This window comes from Felis catus, chromosome C2, assembly GCF_018350175.1.
Source record: "Felis catus isolate Fca126 chromosome C2, F.catus_Fca126_mat1.0, whole genome shotgun sequence".
Taxonomy (NCBI): Eukaryota; Metazoa; Chordata; class Mammalia; order Carnivora; family Felidae; genus Felis; species Felis catus.
The window spans coordinates 89,299,340-89,315,420 of NC_058376.1; the positions used below are offsets into that span (position 1 = coordinate 89,299,340).

Genomic DNA, 16,081 nt, shown 5'->3' on the forward strand with positions numbered 1-16,081 from the left:
AGAAAGGCTGAGAAAGTATTATGTGGATATCTTGCTACTTTGAACAAAATTGGCATTATGTTAGCAGGGAGGCTGAAGGCAACTAATAGTTGTTATGTAAATAAACAGTGACCCAACAGAGAAATCCATTATTGCCTCTTTCACTTGAAAATTACAAAACCCACAGACAAACAATAACAACAAAAACAAACAAACAAAAAAAAAACAAATCTGAATTTTCACATAATCAAGTGCTGTTCAATTATAAATTTTGGGGTGCATGCCTATTAAAAATAATTTTTTTGCTTTGGATTTTATCAAAGTTGATGGGGAAGCAGATTGAGCTACGAAGAATGGGTGGTAGGATTCAAGGAACCAGCAGACATTATAGATATATTTAGGAAAGAGAATTGATCAAATTTAGTGATTGATATGGCTGACAAAGGAGACAGGGAAGAGTCAAGGATAACTTTCAGGTTTTTGTTTTGGGTAATGAATATTAAACCAAAAGCAACACAGTATTTGCTGCAGAAATGGCTATAGTGTTTTTGTGCCTTCCAGGACTTTTGATAAACTTCCAAAAGTAGGAGGATTATGCATTTTAAAATTCCATGCTCCCTAAGGAATTCTGATATATAAATAAATATAACCTAACCCTCATCAGTGAAATTCCTGATTTCTGTTATGTATCTTTTTTTAAACAATTAAACCTACATAGTGTTTCAAGAACTAGTTGGTTGTATGAAACACTCGAAGTCCAGAGTATTTGGAAGCTGGGTAATGATAGGTGACGAAAAGCAGTATTTATTGGTGGGTGGATGTAAGCTGTCTTCAGGTGGCTGCCTGTGATCCTTGCTGTGCTGATTGTGCCCTCCCTGTGGCAGTAAGAGAACATGGCTATAGATCTCTTTCTCCTAAGTGATACTTTCAACTTTCATTAAAAGATCTTTATCATGTTGTTGTAAAGGAAAATTATTGGAAACAAAAGCTTCGAAAAGAGATTCAAGAGACATAGAAGAGGAGAGTGGTTAAGAATTTAACCTGGCATCTGATGTCCGCTTACTTGGCCTTACTGTTGATCTTGGTTTAGGAACTGCTCTGAGCCTTAGTTAACCTGTTTTTGAAATAGATGCAATACTTACTATACAGCTTGTTCTGATATTTAAATGATACTGAGTGTGCAAGCAGTGCAGAGTTTAATATTTCACTACTTCTTGTAAGACTATTTAACTTCTGGGCCTCAATTTCCTTTTGAACTACACTGCTTTAGCTTTGTTTAGCCTTCATATCATCAAAAGATATTTTCTATGTTGTTTGTAAGATATCTTGTAGTGTGTTAGTTTGGTTTTCTGTCTGTATTGGCATATTTCTCAATTCAAGCCAGTCATTGCTTATAGGAGGTGAATTGCTCCTAGAAGCTTTAAGTTACAGGTCCAAGACCACTGACAACCTAGAGGCAGAGTAGAGATGAGTACCCACGTGTGTTGTAAGACAAGGAGTCACCAAACCTTTTCTCTTTCTGTGGATAAATAACCTTGGTTCAGTTTTGGCTGTGTTTCATTTAAAACATAAAAGTGGAACGTCCAGCAGTATTACCAGCCAACATGGGGGCATGGCAGAGTGGTCCCTGACTTGTGAACTGCATCTGGACTGGGAGTACATATGTGGAGGGAAGGTGGGGTACATTCTTACAATGGAGCATATGCTTTGATGGGTTGGATCCGCAGGAAGCTAGGCCCATGAAAATCTTACCCTTTGTGGAGTTTGTGGTTTGTAACCCAAAGTTAGCTTCCATGTCCTTTCGTGAATTCTTGCTCCCTCATACCTGAGCAGTGAAGTGGTGGTGTTGGGACGGAGAGTTGTGAAGATTATAGCTCCTGGATTGTGTGTTCTGCTGACACGCCTGGCTTGAAGCTCTTGGATAGTCTTTTCCTGTCCTATATCCTTCCAAGTAAACTCAGTAGCCTTCTTTGTTTTTTTGTGAGTTCATCTAATCCAATCTGAGTCATCAGAATGCTCTTTATCTGATTGATTAGCCTTGACTTGAAATCAAGAGGCCAGTGAGCAGTCCTATGCAACAGATTTTCATTCTGTTTGTGGCAAAGATAGTTTCCTCATAGTATTCTTTAAACAATTTCTGGCTTATATTCCTTCTTAAGGAGAAGAGATTGAGATTTAGTTGCCATTCCCCTATCTGCACAGATCTTCACCAGCCCCTTGTCATTTAATACTCATTGGAACCCAGAATTCCGTTTTAGGTATGATAGTAGGCACAGTTATCGAGATAACTTAATTTTTTTCTAGGAATTTACAGTTGGAGGTATTGAAATAAATTCAGCTAACCTTTTTAATTCTAGCTTTGTGCATTTTCATAAACTAGTCTCTTTATTTTTGTTCTCAAGAATATTGGTTGGACACAGTGAGGGGGGTAAATGACCAACAGTTCTTTTTAAAAAAAAAATTTTTTTTTTAAGTTTATTTTAAAAAACGTAAAGGGCATGAGCAGGGGAGGGGCAGAGAGAGAGGAAGTGAGCAAGAGAATCCCAAGCAGGCCCCACCTGCCAGCGTGGAGCCTGATGGGAGGCTCAAACGCATGAACTGTGAGATCATGACCTGAGCTGAAATCAGACGCTCAACCAACTGAGCTGCCCAAGCTCCCCAAGACCAACAGTTCTTAATAAGCATTTGAGGAAGCCTTGGTCTATATCCCACATTTGGGTTTTGTTACTTTTACCTTGTTCAGTATTTTAAAGTAGTGATGGCAGGTAAATATACGCAGTATCAGGTACAATGTAAACCTTTGCTGGATATTTAAAAATTGAGCCTGTGTCTAAACTGCAGTAGAACTTAAAGTGACTAGACATTCCATTTCACTGGCATATTTTTCTGTTTTATTTTCTGGGTTTAGTTTGTTTTGTTTTTGTATTTTGTGTCTTGAAAAAGTTAGAAGCTTTTTAATGTTAACTGTGCAAGAATGCTTGTGTGAAAAATACTTTGATTAAACAGACTGGGCAATTACAAAAGTTTTTAAAAATATAACGTATCTTCTTTCTCATTTGATAACATTTATGATGGCCTCCATAATATTATAGTGCTAAATATTTATTTATAAAACTATTTTTAAAAATATTTTTAAAGTAATCTCTGTGCCCAGCATGAGGTTTGAAGTCAACCCCGAGATCAAGAGTTTCCTGCTCTACTAAGTCAGCCAGCCAGGTGCCCCTATAATGCTAAAATATTTAGGTAAACCTATCATTTTATAATGCCTAATATCTACCCTAGAATTATAGCTTTATAATACATAGCAAATGTAGGCAAGAACAGGTAGCTCAGAGGAAAAATTAGAGTAATTGAAACATAAATGAACTGTTTGATAAATATACATGTTCCAGGTATGGCTTCCAACAAACATGAACATGATCCTGTGGTCACAGTATTAAGGTAAAGCACCTCCTCGTGTATGATTGTCTGCATACAGAACATAGAATACGCAGGAGCTTCTTATCTTGCCAGCGCTCACTTGAAATACAGACTGGTTCTGACCATCCTACATATTACTGTTTCAACCTGGGGGCACCACCTCCTCCTCACAGAAAACTCCTGAACTCCTGACCTTCCTGGTAGTTTTTCTTTTTTCATAGCTTGTCATCTCCTACATAACACTTAATCCTAAATTATGTTGGAATTTAAAGTCTCCCAGGGCAAGGATCTTTATTTATTGATGTACTTTACATTGTCAGTAAAGGGCTAACTTTTAAAATTAACAGTGTTTAGGAGAGAGGTTAATAAAATTTTTCTTCCTCTTTGCTTTCTCCTCAGAGTTCTATTGTCTACAGCCAGATAACTCTTTTAACAGTCAGTACAGACAACAGCCCAACAGTGACAATAATGTGGCTGAAAGATGAAACATTGGCATTAAATTCTGTTGCTTCCTAATCTCCTGAAGGAAAATCTGGCTTCTTAGTTTCTGTTTTCTCGAGTAACTGATGCATCACTAATGGAGAGAGTTCATTTATAGTATGTAGGTCCTTTGTTGTTGAGGGAATCTCTGGTTGCTTTGATATTAGAGAACTGGGAAAAGATCAGAAGATTGACATTTTGTTTTATTTATTTATTTTAATTTTTAGCATTTATTTATTTTCTTTGAGAGACAGAGACAGAGCGTGAGCAGGGGAGGGGCAGAGAGAGAGTGAGACGTAGAATCCAAAGCAGGCTCCAGTCTCTGAGCTGTCAGCACAGAGCCCGACGTGGGGCTTGAACTCATGAACTCTGAGATCATGACATGAGCCGAAGTAGGACGCTCAACTGACTGAGCCACCTAGGCATTCCTGACATTTTGTTTTAAATGCAATTCTGTCTACAGATAGTTTAATGAAGTTGATTTAAAAAATAATTGCAAATGTACAGTTTACTTGTTTTCCATACTTGTAAGTTATATTATGACTTAGGGTTGTTAAAAAAATGTAAAACACATCTTTTGCAATAACATTTTAGTTCACCTTATACAAGTGATTTTTGGTGTCCACTTGTCGTTAAACCATGTCAAAGCTAAAATACAAGCTCATTTTCTCTTAATTTAAAATACGCATAACTCATTTCTTCTCACCCACTACTTAAAATTTTTTTTTAATGTTTATTTATTTTTGAGAGCGAGAGAGACGGAGCATGAGTGGGGGAGGGGCACAGAGAGGGGGAGACACAGAATCCAAAGAAGGTTCCAGGCTCGAAGCTGTTAGCACAGAGCCTGACGTGGGCCTCAAACCCACGAACTATTAGATCATGACCTGAGCCAAAATTGGACTCTCAACCGATTGAGCCACCCAGGCGTCCCAGCTTCTCACCATCTACTTGATGAACATTAGCTAGTTTTGGCAAAACTTATGGCTAACATGTTTTCCTGCTTGCATTTGCTGTGGTGAAGAGAGTTCATTTCCAGGACCAGTCTGTTACTCTCTGCCTTCATTGTTCTTTCTTTGCTTGTTTATTTTTAATACTTCCAGTTGCTATTTTTATAATCTGATGGTTAAGTCATAAACAGGTTTGTTTTGTTTTTTGTTCTTTTGCTTAGAACCTGAAGTTTTTTTTATCTTTTAATACTATACTCTTCTTAACCCTGTTGTGGCCTTTTAAACTAAGCAGTTAACAATTAGCTGCTAGTGTTTATTAGTATACTGTGTGAAAACATCTTTAGGAACTTAGTAGGATTGGTGCCCTTATTTTTATTATTTAAAACAATTTTTTTTTTTTAATGTTTATTTTTGAGAGAGGGAGACACAATCAGAAGAAGGCTCCAGGCTCTGAGCTGTCAGCACAGAGCCTGACGCGGGGCTTGAACTCAGGAACTGCAAGATCATGACCTGAACTGAAGTTGGATGTTTAACCGACTGAGCCACCCAGGCACCCCTATTTTTATAGTTTCCTTTGAGAGAGAGAAAGCATGTGCACACGTGAGCGTGGGAGGGGCAGAGAGAAAGGGAGAGCCAGAATCCCAAATAGGCTCCGTGCTGTCATGACAGTGCAGAGCCGGATGTGGTGGGGCTTGGTCTCACAATCTGTGAGATCATGACCTGAGCTGTGGTGAAGAATGGAGGCTTACTGACTGAGCCACCCTGGCACCCCAGTGTGCTCTTGTTTTTGAATCATTGCTTTTTATTTATTTTTTAAACAATGAACTGAACTCTGTTCATACTTGTTGGGCTATCAAATACACTCTGCAGAGTATAGCATTTTACAGTAGCCTCATTTTACACATGAGGACATGCTTATGGTTATATGGATATGATATGATATGAAGGGGTTAAACTTGTAAACAGTAGTTCTTTCCATTCTACGTCTGTCTTCTAAGTGTCTGAAGATCACAGAGAAATACTGAATTTTAATCCTTTTTTAATCGAACTTCATTGTTCCATGTGGTGCCACATAAGACAGTGTTTGAATGCCTTAGAAAATTTCTTTCCCACTAAATGGCTATAGTTTTAGTGGAGAATGCTTGAATGATTTTTTTTAAGTTTATTTATTTATTTTGAGGGAGCGAGAGAGAGAGAGAACAAATGGGGAAGGAACAGAGAGGGAAGGAGAAAGAATCCCAAGTAGGCTCCTCACTGTCATTTCAGAGCCTGATGCAAGGCTTGAATCACGAACCATGAGATCATGACCTGAGCTGAAATCCAGAGTTGGATGCTTAACTGAGTCACCAGGTGCCCCTTTAGTAATTTTTTTTTTACTTTATCTGTTAGTTTGATTTTTTTAATATGTCTTTTTAAAAAATGTTTATTTATTTTTGAGAGAGAGAGAGAGAGAGAATCCCAAGCACACTCCAGACTGTCAGCCCAGAGTCTCATGTGGGGCTCAAACTCATAACCGTGAGATCATGACTGAGTCGGTATCAAGAGTCAGATGCTTAACTGACTGAGCCACCCAGGTGCCCCTATATCTGTCTTTTTTTTTAAAAAAAAATGTTTGTTTGTTTGTTAGAGAATGCAGGCAGGGGAGGGACGGCGGGGGGTGGGGCAGTGGACAGAGAATCGGAAGCATGCTCCATGCTGACAGGCCAACAGCAGTGATGCTGATGCAAGGCTGGAATTCACGAACTGTGAGATCATGATCTGAGCTGACTGAACCACCCAGGCATCTCTTTATACCTTTAGGTTATTTGTCCTAATAGGTTTATGCTCCATCCTGGATCAGTAGAATTTTGGGTGGTCTTGGGAATTACTTCAGTACCAACATAGTGTATTGCCTGATGCCCGTGTGTGTGTGTGTGTGTGTGTGTGTGTGTGTGTGTGTGTGTGTCAGAGAGAGAGAGAGAGAGAGAGAGAGAGAGAGAGAGAGAGAGAATGTGTATGTATGTATGAATAGTTTCATTGGAAAAAGTAATACCCATTCCTTCATGTATTGTATTTGGCTGCTTTGCAATGTAATAACAGAGTTGAGTAGTTGTGACAGAGACTGTGTGGCTTGCAAAACCCAAAATACTTAACTTTCTGGCCATAATTTGCCAACCTCTAGACCATTGCTTAGCAGTGCCTAAAAACTAAGATGAAGCAGTTGTAGTAGTATTCATTTAGTCTCAGTCTGTACTTTATTATAGCTTGAGTGGTAGTCAGGGAGAGGAAAGTGGTGTTTTGTATTGAAGTAAATAAATTGAATTAAGAAAGTGGATCTTCTTTTCATGATCCCTAGAGAGAAAAGAGAAAGACAGAGGTAAGGGTGTGTGTGTGTGTGTGTGTGTGTGTGTGTGTGTGTGTGTCCCCGTCCCCATCCCCATCCTCATCCTCGTGTTTGTGTGTCCTGAGTGGGTCAGGCAGACAACATAGCTTGTATTTGCTTGTTTAAATGTTTCATTTTAAATATGGTGAAAAAGCTAAATGGAAACCAGTTTAGCAAACCAACATCAGATGAGAATTTGACACTTTTTAGAATTATAAATATGTCATTTATTTTATTACATGTTTAGAATGAATTTTGCCAGAAGACAGGATAGCCCTGATTTTTTTCAAAAAAAAAATTATTTTAATGTTTATTAATCTTTGAGAGACTGAGAGACAGAGCATGAGCAGAGGAGGGACAAAAAGAGAGCGAGACACAGAATCTGACCCAGGCTCCAGGCTCTGAGCTGTCAGCACAGAGCCTGACGCGGGGCTCAAACCCGCGAACAGCGAGATCATGACCAGAGCCAAAGTTGGATGCTCAATTGACTGAGCCACCCAGGTACCCCAGGATAGCCCTGATATCTTAAAGGACTGTATTTCTTTCTTTTTTTTTTTTTTTGATAGAAACATGGTAGTTAAATGAGCTTGTTTTAAATCACTGAAGGCAAAGCATTTGTTGGTACTGTCTAGATTATACCAATTTTAGAAATATGAACTCAGAGTAAGCAGTTTCTGAGTTTTTGCATGTGAAAATCTGTAAGGAAATAGTAAAGACACACAAGAATGACTTTTACATCCTTCAGCAGTAGATAGAAATAAAACATTTTAAAATTCTGAACCCAGTATCTATTTTAACATAAATGCATTTTTTTTTCTTTGTGCTCAGAAGATTTCAGAATGACAATTTTCATTTAAGTAATTATCTGCTAGCATGGTCTTCTTAATTTTTTAAAAGTTAAGCTTATCCTTTTACAAAGTGAAAGTCGAAGATTTAGTTTTCAAGTGTGATGGAGAAACTCTGTGCTTCACTGAGAGGGTCAAGTGTGTCATTTTGTCACTCTGTGTTGTCACAGGTGTGTGCATTGTCACTGTGTGGTCACACAGGACAACTGCCATGTTCGGGCACACTCCACATCTGTTCTAATTTAAAAGTTTTACCATTGATTAATTATTTTGAGTAGTAATGCTGTTAAATGAACTTCTGAAAGACCTAGTATAACTGGACTCGTGAGTCATGGTAGCACATAGCACAACAGAATACGAATGGGCAGTTTGTGTCCTGTGTAGAAGTGCATGGCCAAGGGGACAAGTGGATGCTGACATCCAGGCCACACTGTCAGGAACCCATTTCTCTCATGTGGGACGGTGTCCTTTCAGAGGGAAGGGCTCCTTTTTCTTACATATGTTATTTAAAAATGATTGCATGTGACTCCTATGCCAGGCACTGTTGAGCACTTTATAAATATCAAGTTATTCAACTCTTAACAACAATTTATTTTCCATATGAGAAGACTGAGGCACCAGGAGTTTAAGTAACTTGTCTTAGATGGACTAGCATTCTAAATTCCGTAGCTCCGAGTCAAGTCTAATCTCTGTGGCTCCGCAGTACAGGCTTACCTCCCTGTACCATAGTATGGCCTTTTTATTTTTCTAATTTGTCCTGCTAGGGTGTCGTTTGCACAGAGGTGCCACAGAGGCTGCTGATGGCCCTGATAGCACATTTAAATGCCAAGTTGAAAGGAATTGGACAGGGGGCTCCTACGACAACTGCCCCCGCCATCATGTGGCAAGTAACTTTCTTGCTGAGTGATACATCCAGGTTTTGTTTAACTTGTGTGACTTTGTTTAACTTTTGTTTCACTTCAATTGACTTGTGTGACAGTTTTCCATTATATTGAGCAGAAAAAAATATCTTTCTATAATTTCTCCCCTACTAAGTTTTGTCACATGTAGCTGAGTCTCAGGCTTTATGTGCCTTTTTATCTAAATGTGGGTATCAGCATTGCTCCTTTTGTGCTTTTTGAATGATAACTCCCCTGTTTTGTGTTCTTTTTCTGGGTTTCTTTCTAAGGTGTTCTCACTATTATCCTCCCTTTTCTAATTCACTTTTGGGGAGAAGGGTGGCGTTTATCTTTTGTTCCTTACTGTTACTCTTGAAATCAAATTAATAAAACTTTTACTTGATAGTGTGATTCCCACTCTAATTCTGAGAACTACTCACTTTGCAGTGCTAATAGTTGAAAGAAGTGATCTCTCCATGCTCCCCCAAGATAGATTATTTATTAAACTCTGACTAGTCCCCATCGTGCCCTTTCCTGCCACAAAGTCCAGTGGTTTTTAACCCCCACTTAGAATCACTTGGGGGAGCTTTTCATGCAGTTGATGTGCATATTGTTACTCTAGACCAATTAAATCTGAATGAGGGACCCACTTTGTCTCACAATTAGGTTAGAATCTGGAAGGGCATTTCTGTAGGACACAGAAAGACCCAATATCCCTGGCATGACCATTTCATTTCTGCTGGGAATGTATTGTTCAGCAGAATGATTTTTGTGTTGTCCTAATTAGCTGTTCAAGTTCTTGGTATCTTGAATCAAATATTCAACCCTTGGGAAGAGTGAGAAACCTAATAAAATGTAGGAATTCTATCAGTTTTTTCTTCTAACTTGTTAAGTGCTGGGTACCTACCTACCTACATGTGTGATCATAGGCAAAGTCTCGTTTTTCTTTTCATCCTGTTATTTATTAGACCCTGATGCTTTTCCTGTTCCTTTTCATCCTCCCTCTACTTGTTTCTTTCTCCTTAAAAAATAAAAAGTTGAGCTGTTATCAGCTTTGTATGATCTGTCAGATTTGTCATATTTCTTTTTTTTTCTTTTAAGTTTATTTATTTTGCAAAAGGGAGCGAGTGCACAAGTGGAGGAGGAACGGGGTGAGGGAGAGAGAATCCCAAACAGGTTCCATATTCCATGATCATGACCTGAACTAAAATCAAGAGTTGGACGTTTAACTGACTGAGCCAGCCAGGCATCCTCACATTTGTCATATTTCTAAGATATCATGAATTATAAATTGCACCATTTATTTAGTAATAGTTTTTTAGAGAAGGAAATTATAGTTACTTTGTTGATATATTCACTTTTATTTTTCATGTAGCTGACAATAATGTGTATTTATCTATACATTTTGATATCACCTTTCGAGTATCATAACTCAAGTTTGAGTCTAAGCCTCTTCTCATGTTCAGCTTCTCTTAACATTTTGGAAGTTAGTGAACTGGAAACTTTTGATGGGCAGATTGTAGTGCCTAAAAAATAAATTTGACTTTCAGTAACACTTGAAACTGCCAACCAAACTTTAATTTTAAAAACACTGTGGTTTACTATAAAGAGAATTTCTGGTTTTTATTGTCTTTAATTGCATTGCTTATTCTCTAACGGGCAGATCTCAGGGTACTTGATAGCTCTTTGTCTTATTCTTGCACAGTAATTTTTTTTTATATAAATTTAATGTACAATTCAACCACATGTGTTGCTACCAATGAAATTAACTGCAGTGTAATAGTAGCATGATTAGATACCAATGCATGTTTAAATTGTTATTGATGTGGGTTTGTGGTACTGAGTATATCTAATTTTTAGGAAATAGGGATCATAATACACAGCTTTAAATCCATTTTTTCTGAGTCACCTAAATAACAAAGAGAAGTAGAAAATTAGAGCCAGTGATGGCAGAGCTGTTTGATCTGACCATTCTGCCTTTCAGTCTCATCTCAGGGTTGGTTTCTTTAGGATATTCCTCCTGTTACAGCTCCTTCCCCTTCCCCCTTCTTAATTGTCTGGCTGCCTCAAATATTACCCGTGTATGTGATAGGGTGGGAAATGAGATGGGGAGAGGAGAGGTCCAGACATCTAGATGCTTGGAGGCCTTGATGAATGCTTAGTATGTTACTAGAAACTGGCATGTGAAGGAAGACAACTTATTAAGTCTTTTGTGAAATGGATCAGTGGAATTGAGAAGATTCAGTTGAAACACTTTGCTTTACAAATGTATTTCTTTTTCTATGGTTCCAGTTGCAGGTAATCACCATTTATTTGTTGTTTTCAGTCATGTACTGAACAATTTAATTTGGACTTTATCTGTGACTTTTGTTAAGAAGTTCATTTAATAAAAATCTTTCTGGGGACTTTGGCTCAGGTCATGATCTTGTTGTTTGTGAGTTTGAGCTCTGCATTGTTAGTGGGATTTGGGATTCTCCCTGCCACCCCTCCCCCCAACTTGTGCTCTTTCCTTCACTCAAAAGAAATAAACTTAAAATCTTTCTAAGCAGATTGATTGTTATGTTTTCCTCTTAATTCTTGGGATGATTCTTCCAAATTCTGCAAAATTATAAATTCATTTGTAATTTCTATTTGTTAAGGATACCAGGTACAATTTCTTGAATTTATTTCTGGCTACGAGGTAATAGATTCGATTCTGTTGCTACTTTAAATTATAAGCAAGTTTTTGTTTTGCTTGTACCTTTCCCTGGGGAGAGAACCCATAATCCATTAGCTTTTTAAAAAATCTGTAAATCAAGTAAATTTACTTCTAGAGACTGGAGGGCAGTAATTTTGAAGATCAGTCAAAATATACTGTTGTGCTGTTTTAAAAGATTTTTGTATCTTAAAAAAATTCTAATTATATCTAGGTGGTAGATTTTAGGACAGGTCTACTGAGTTACCAGTGTCCATTTCTTTTCTTTCTTCTTCTTCTTCTTCTTCTTCTTCTTCTTCTTCTTCTTCTTCTTCTTCTTCTTTTTTTTTTTTTTTTTTGATGTTTATTTATTTTTGAGAGAGAGACAGAGCACAAGTGGGGGAGTGGCAGAGGGAGAGGGAGGCACAGAATCCGAAGCAGGCTCCAGGCTCTGAGCTGTCAGCACAGAGCCCGAGGTAGGGCTCAAACCCAGGAACCCAGGAACCATGAGATCATGACCTGAACCAAAGTCAGATGCTCAACCGACTGAGCCACCCAGGCGCCCGTGATGTTTATTTCTTTTGTGTGTGTGTGTGTGTGTGTGTGTGTGTGTGTGTGTGTGTGTGAGAGAGAGAGAGAGAGAGAGAGAGAGAGAGAGAGAAGGGAAGAGGCAGACAGAGGAGAGAGAACGAGAATCCTAAGCAGGCTCCATGATCAATACAGAGCCCGACATGCGGCTCTATTCCATGACCCTGAGATCATGACCTGAGCAAAAGTCAAGAGTCGGAGGCTAAACAAAGTGAGCCATCCAGGTGCCCTAGCAGTGTCTATTTTTGTGCTGAAAGCCTTTTCTAAAATTAATACTTCAGTTATTTCAGGTAAAGTGTTATGAAAGATAGATTGTAAGAGCAAAGCTTTTTATTTGGATGCAAAACCAAACATTTGGCAAACATTTATTTCATCATAAGAAGTAAAGCAAATGGGTTATAGTTTATGTACTATGCAAAGTAGTTGGTAGGTTTACACTAATTTTATAACGTGATTGATCACATGCTCTTGAGTCGTCTTTAAATGGCAAAATAATCAGCTTTTATTTGCCACTTCCTGGAAATGGTACTGAAATTACTGGTTATATATAGCCAGGATCTCCTAGACATCTTTAGAATAAAAATTCACAGTTAAGTTCTTTCTTACCAATATGATTTATTTGTGCTGTAATACAGTTTCTACTGTTTTATTTTCAAATATGTATCTACCTATTCCCACATTATATTATGGATAATATGATACATCATTATGGATCTTAAATACTGTGTGTGTTCTGTGCACTATTCTTAGTTCTTTTGTGGGACAGCAAGGTGACCGATAATTCCCTGGTCTCAAGAGGTCTGGCAGGGGAGGCTTGATAGTAAGCAGTAACACGGTTGTAATAAAGGAGGCTCATTTTTGTGTCCTTGGGTAGTGGGATGAATAATCAAGAGGGGAAGCTGATTTGGGCTGAACCTTGGAAGAGATGGACTCGGTTAGTGGCCAAAACCACATAATAGAAGGAAGTTCCTGGTACAGGATGAGTAATGTCATGGCAGCCAAAGTGTGCAGAGAACAGAGACACTGGTGATGTGCTGGTGAGAGTAGAGGATGTTGGGCAAGTGTGGTTATATGTTTATTTTTGAGAATGAGTGAGCGGGGGGGGGGGGGGTGGGTGGTGGGAGAGAGAGGAAGAGAGAGGATCTTAAGCAGGCTCCACACTATCAGTACAGAGCCCAGCGTGGGACTCAAACTCAGAAACTGTGAGATCATGACCAGAGCAGAAACCAAGAGTTGGACACTTAACGGACTGAGCCACCTAAGCATTCCGGGCAAGTGTGATTACTAAGGCAGGTGTAAAGGATACACATTTTGGGATTTCTGGACAACTTGAATTACTTTAGTACAAATAGTTTTAATATACATTCTGTCAGGTTATCTTAAATATGCATTAGATTTTTGTAATTCTTTGGAAGAGTATATAATTATATCTTTTAAAATTCAGATAATTCATTTTATAAACTTAAGAATTATGTGATATATATGCTTTATATATGCCCTCCAAAATGGCCAGGACGTGGCTAAATAAGTTGACTAGGAAAACAGCTAATGTAGGGACTTCCTAAATTTTTCAGATTGTATTATATGTGCAAATGGGCATACCTGTTGACATACCATTTTCCACAGATTTATTCACTCTTGAAATCCTAGAATCAAATATTTATTTCACTATTTAAATATTTATTAAATTACTATTAGGACTCTTTCCCTTAAGGAAATATAGTCTAAAAGGAAAAGCTAAATGAGTCGATGAAGAAAACAAAAGTAGAGAAAAACTAATTAGAGAAAACTGAGATTAGAGACATCTATGAGTGTGATGGAAGAAAGACTCACTAATCACAGAAAAGGAAGAGAAGAGAACCAGGCAGAGGAGGAACAAGAAAGACTAGCAACTGGAATGATCTAATTTAGTATTTTCCAAAGGTAGATAGATTTGTGTGAGTTTGTGCATGGTATGTGTGTACCCACCGTGGTAGTGAAAAACAAGCATCCATTGGGGTACAGGACTCCATTAGTCTATTTATGTTTGTTTTAAATTTTAAAAATTAAGTGTTACTAATATCTGACAGATGGGTTAAATTTGCACCTTCATTCCGCCCTGATGTCAGAAAGTTCTATCTAAAGTGGTACATAAAGGGATTGAGGAGGGGGGAGCGCTCCACAAGGCAGCTGTGGCAATCCCAGTCATTCACTTCTTTTCTGGGAGTTGCTACGAGTCTGAGCGTACTATTCTAAGTTTACTTGTGTTTGATAACGTAGACTTATGGAGTAATTTCAACCGAACCCTGCAAAACAGACAAATAATTTAAAGATTCATGCAAAAGAAACTGACTGTGAGAAATGTGAATAAGAATAGTAAAGAAGCAAATGGTAGAGCTGATACTTAAACTACTAGAATGAGCTTTTTTACCTATTATGATCTAATTATTTTAGAAGATGGCTAAGCATATAAGAGATTATCAAAAAAGATATTTGGCATGTAGGAATACATCTTTGTTCCTTCAGTTTTCTATGTTTTATAAAATACCTGTAATTTAGGGGCACCTGGGTGGCTCAGTCGTTTAAGCATCCTACTCTTGATCTTGGCTCAGGTCATGATCTCACTGTTGTGAGATCAAGCCCCGCATTGGGCTCTGTGCTTGAATAGCACAGAGACTGCTTGGGGTTCTCTCCGTCCCTCTGTCTCTGCCCCTCCACTGCTCACTTGCCAAGTGTGCACACACACATATACACACACACACACATGCTCCCTCCCTCCCTCCCTCCCTCCCTCCCTCCCTCCCTCCCTCCCTCCCTCTCTTTCTCTCTCTCAAAATAAATAAACATTAAAAAAAAGTAAAATGTGTGTAATTCAGTAGCACATGTTAATTATTTATAAATAACTAGAATGGATGTATGCCCAAACTTTTCTCTGTTAAGGGTGCTCAGTCAGTTTTTGGATAACAAGTAGCCCTATATAGCTTATAGCTCAAAAACTCATGAAAACTCTGATAAAACAATTGATGTTCATAGCAAATGACCCTGAGGTAAACAGTTCTAGCTGTAATCTAGTTTTTGTTTTGACTCACTTATGAAGTCTGTAGAACATTTGTCCAGTAGGTCTACAAAGGATCTACCAACTGATTCACAAGTGTCTTGTGCCCAAAGACCTTGGTGCCTGCAGAGGCTGATATGATATTATATGTTGATGTAACTGTGTAGAATTTCAGTAAGTGTGTGCCATGTTTAATAAATGTTATTTTAATTCCTAGATATTATAACTTAACTACCCGAAAGTTACTTAGTAGCCCTGAAGTTGTTTAGATTGGCCATGGAGTTGGCAGCACAAATGAGAGTTCTAGTTAATTAAAGATAAGATCAGAGAGGAGCCAACTTAAAGGGATTATATTCTTTCTACAGTTATTCAGTGTATTTGCTTAGTTATCTTTTTAGTGTTTACTGACTTAATTCACTGGTTTGGTGGAGGAGGTAAAGCTCCTGCATTCCTTTCTGTGGCATCAGCTTGCCCTGTTACATAAAATTGTACTCTAGCATGTGGTGGAATCTGCACTGGTCAGCGTTAGACCGGAGAGCCACCACTTTGACAGGGCGTCTGAAAAACAACTTGTATATTTTACACAGAAGGACACAGAAAATAACGTGCTATGACTTAGCAATTGAGATGGTGGGGTAAACTCTGTAAAATGTAGACTCTGAAGAGATTAAACTTTAATAAGTTTTGATTGAAATTGTTTCAAAACCAATCATGCATTTGTTTTTATTATTAAACAATATATAGAAGATAAGTTCATACCAGTCCTTGCGGCTCATGATCATAGATTATGAACATGCTATACTGGGCCCTATCGCAGTAATATTTGCACCAGTTAAGTTGAATGGGGGTGAATGTACACTTTGTGCAAATCCAT

General features: G+C 38.2%; 1 protein-coding gene across 7 annotated transcripts in view; it reads left to right on the forward strand.

The window, feature by feature from the left end:
• Positions 1-16,081, forward strand: part of TBL1XR1 (TBL1X receptor 1) — a 178,521-nt gene that overhangs the window by 74,468 nt on the left and 87,972 nt on the right. The window lies entirely within an intron of this gene.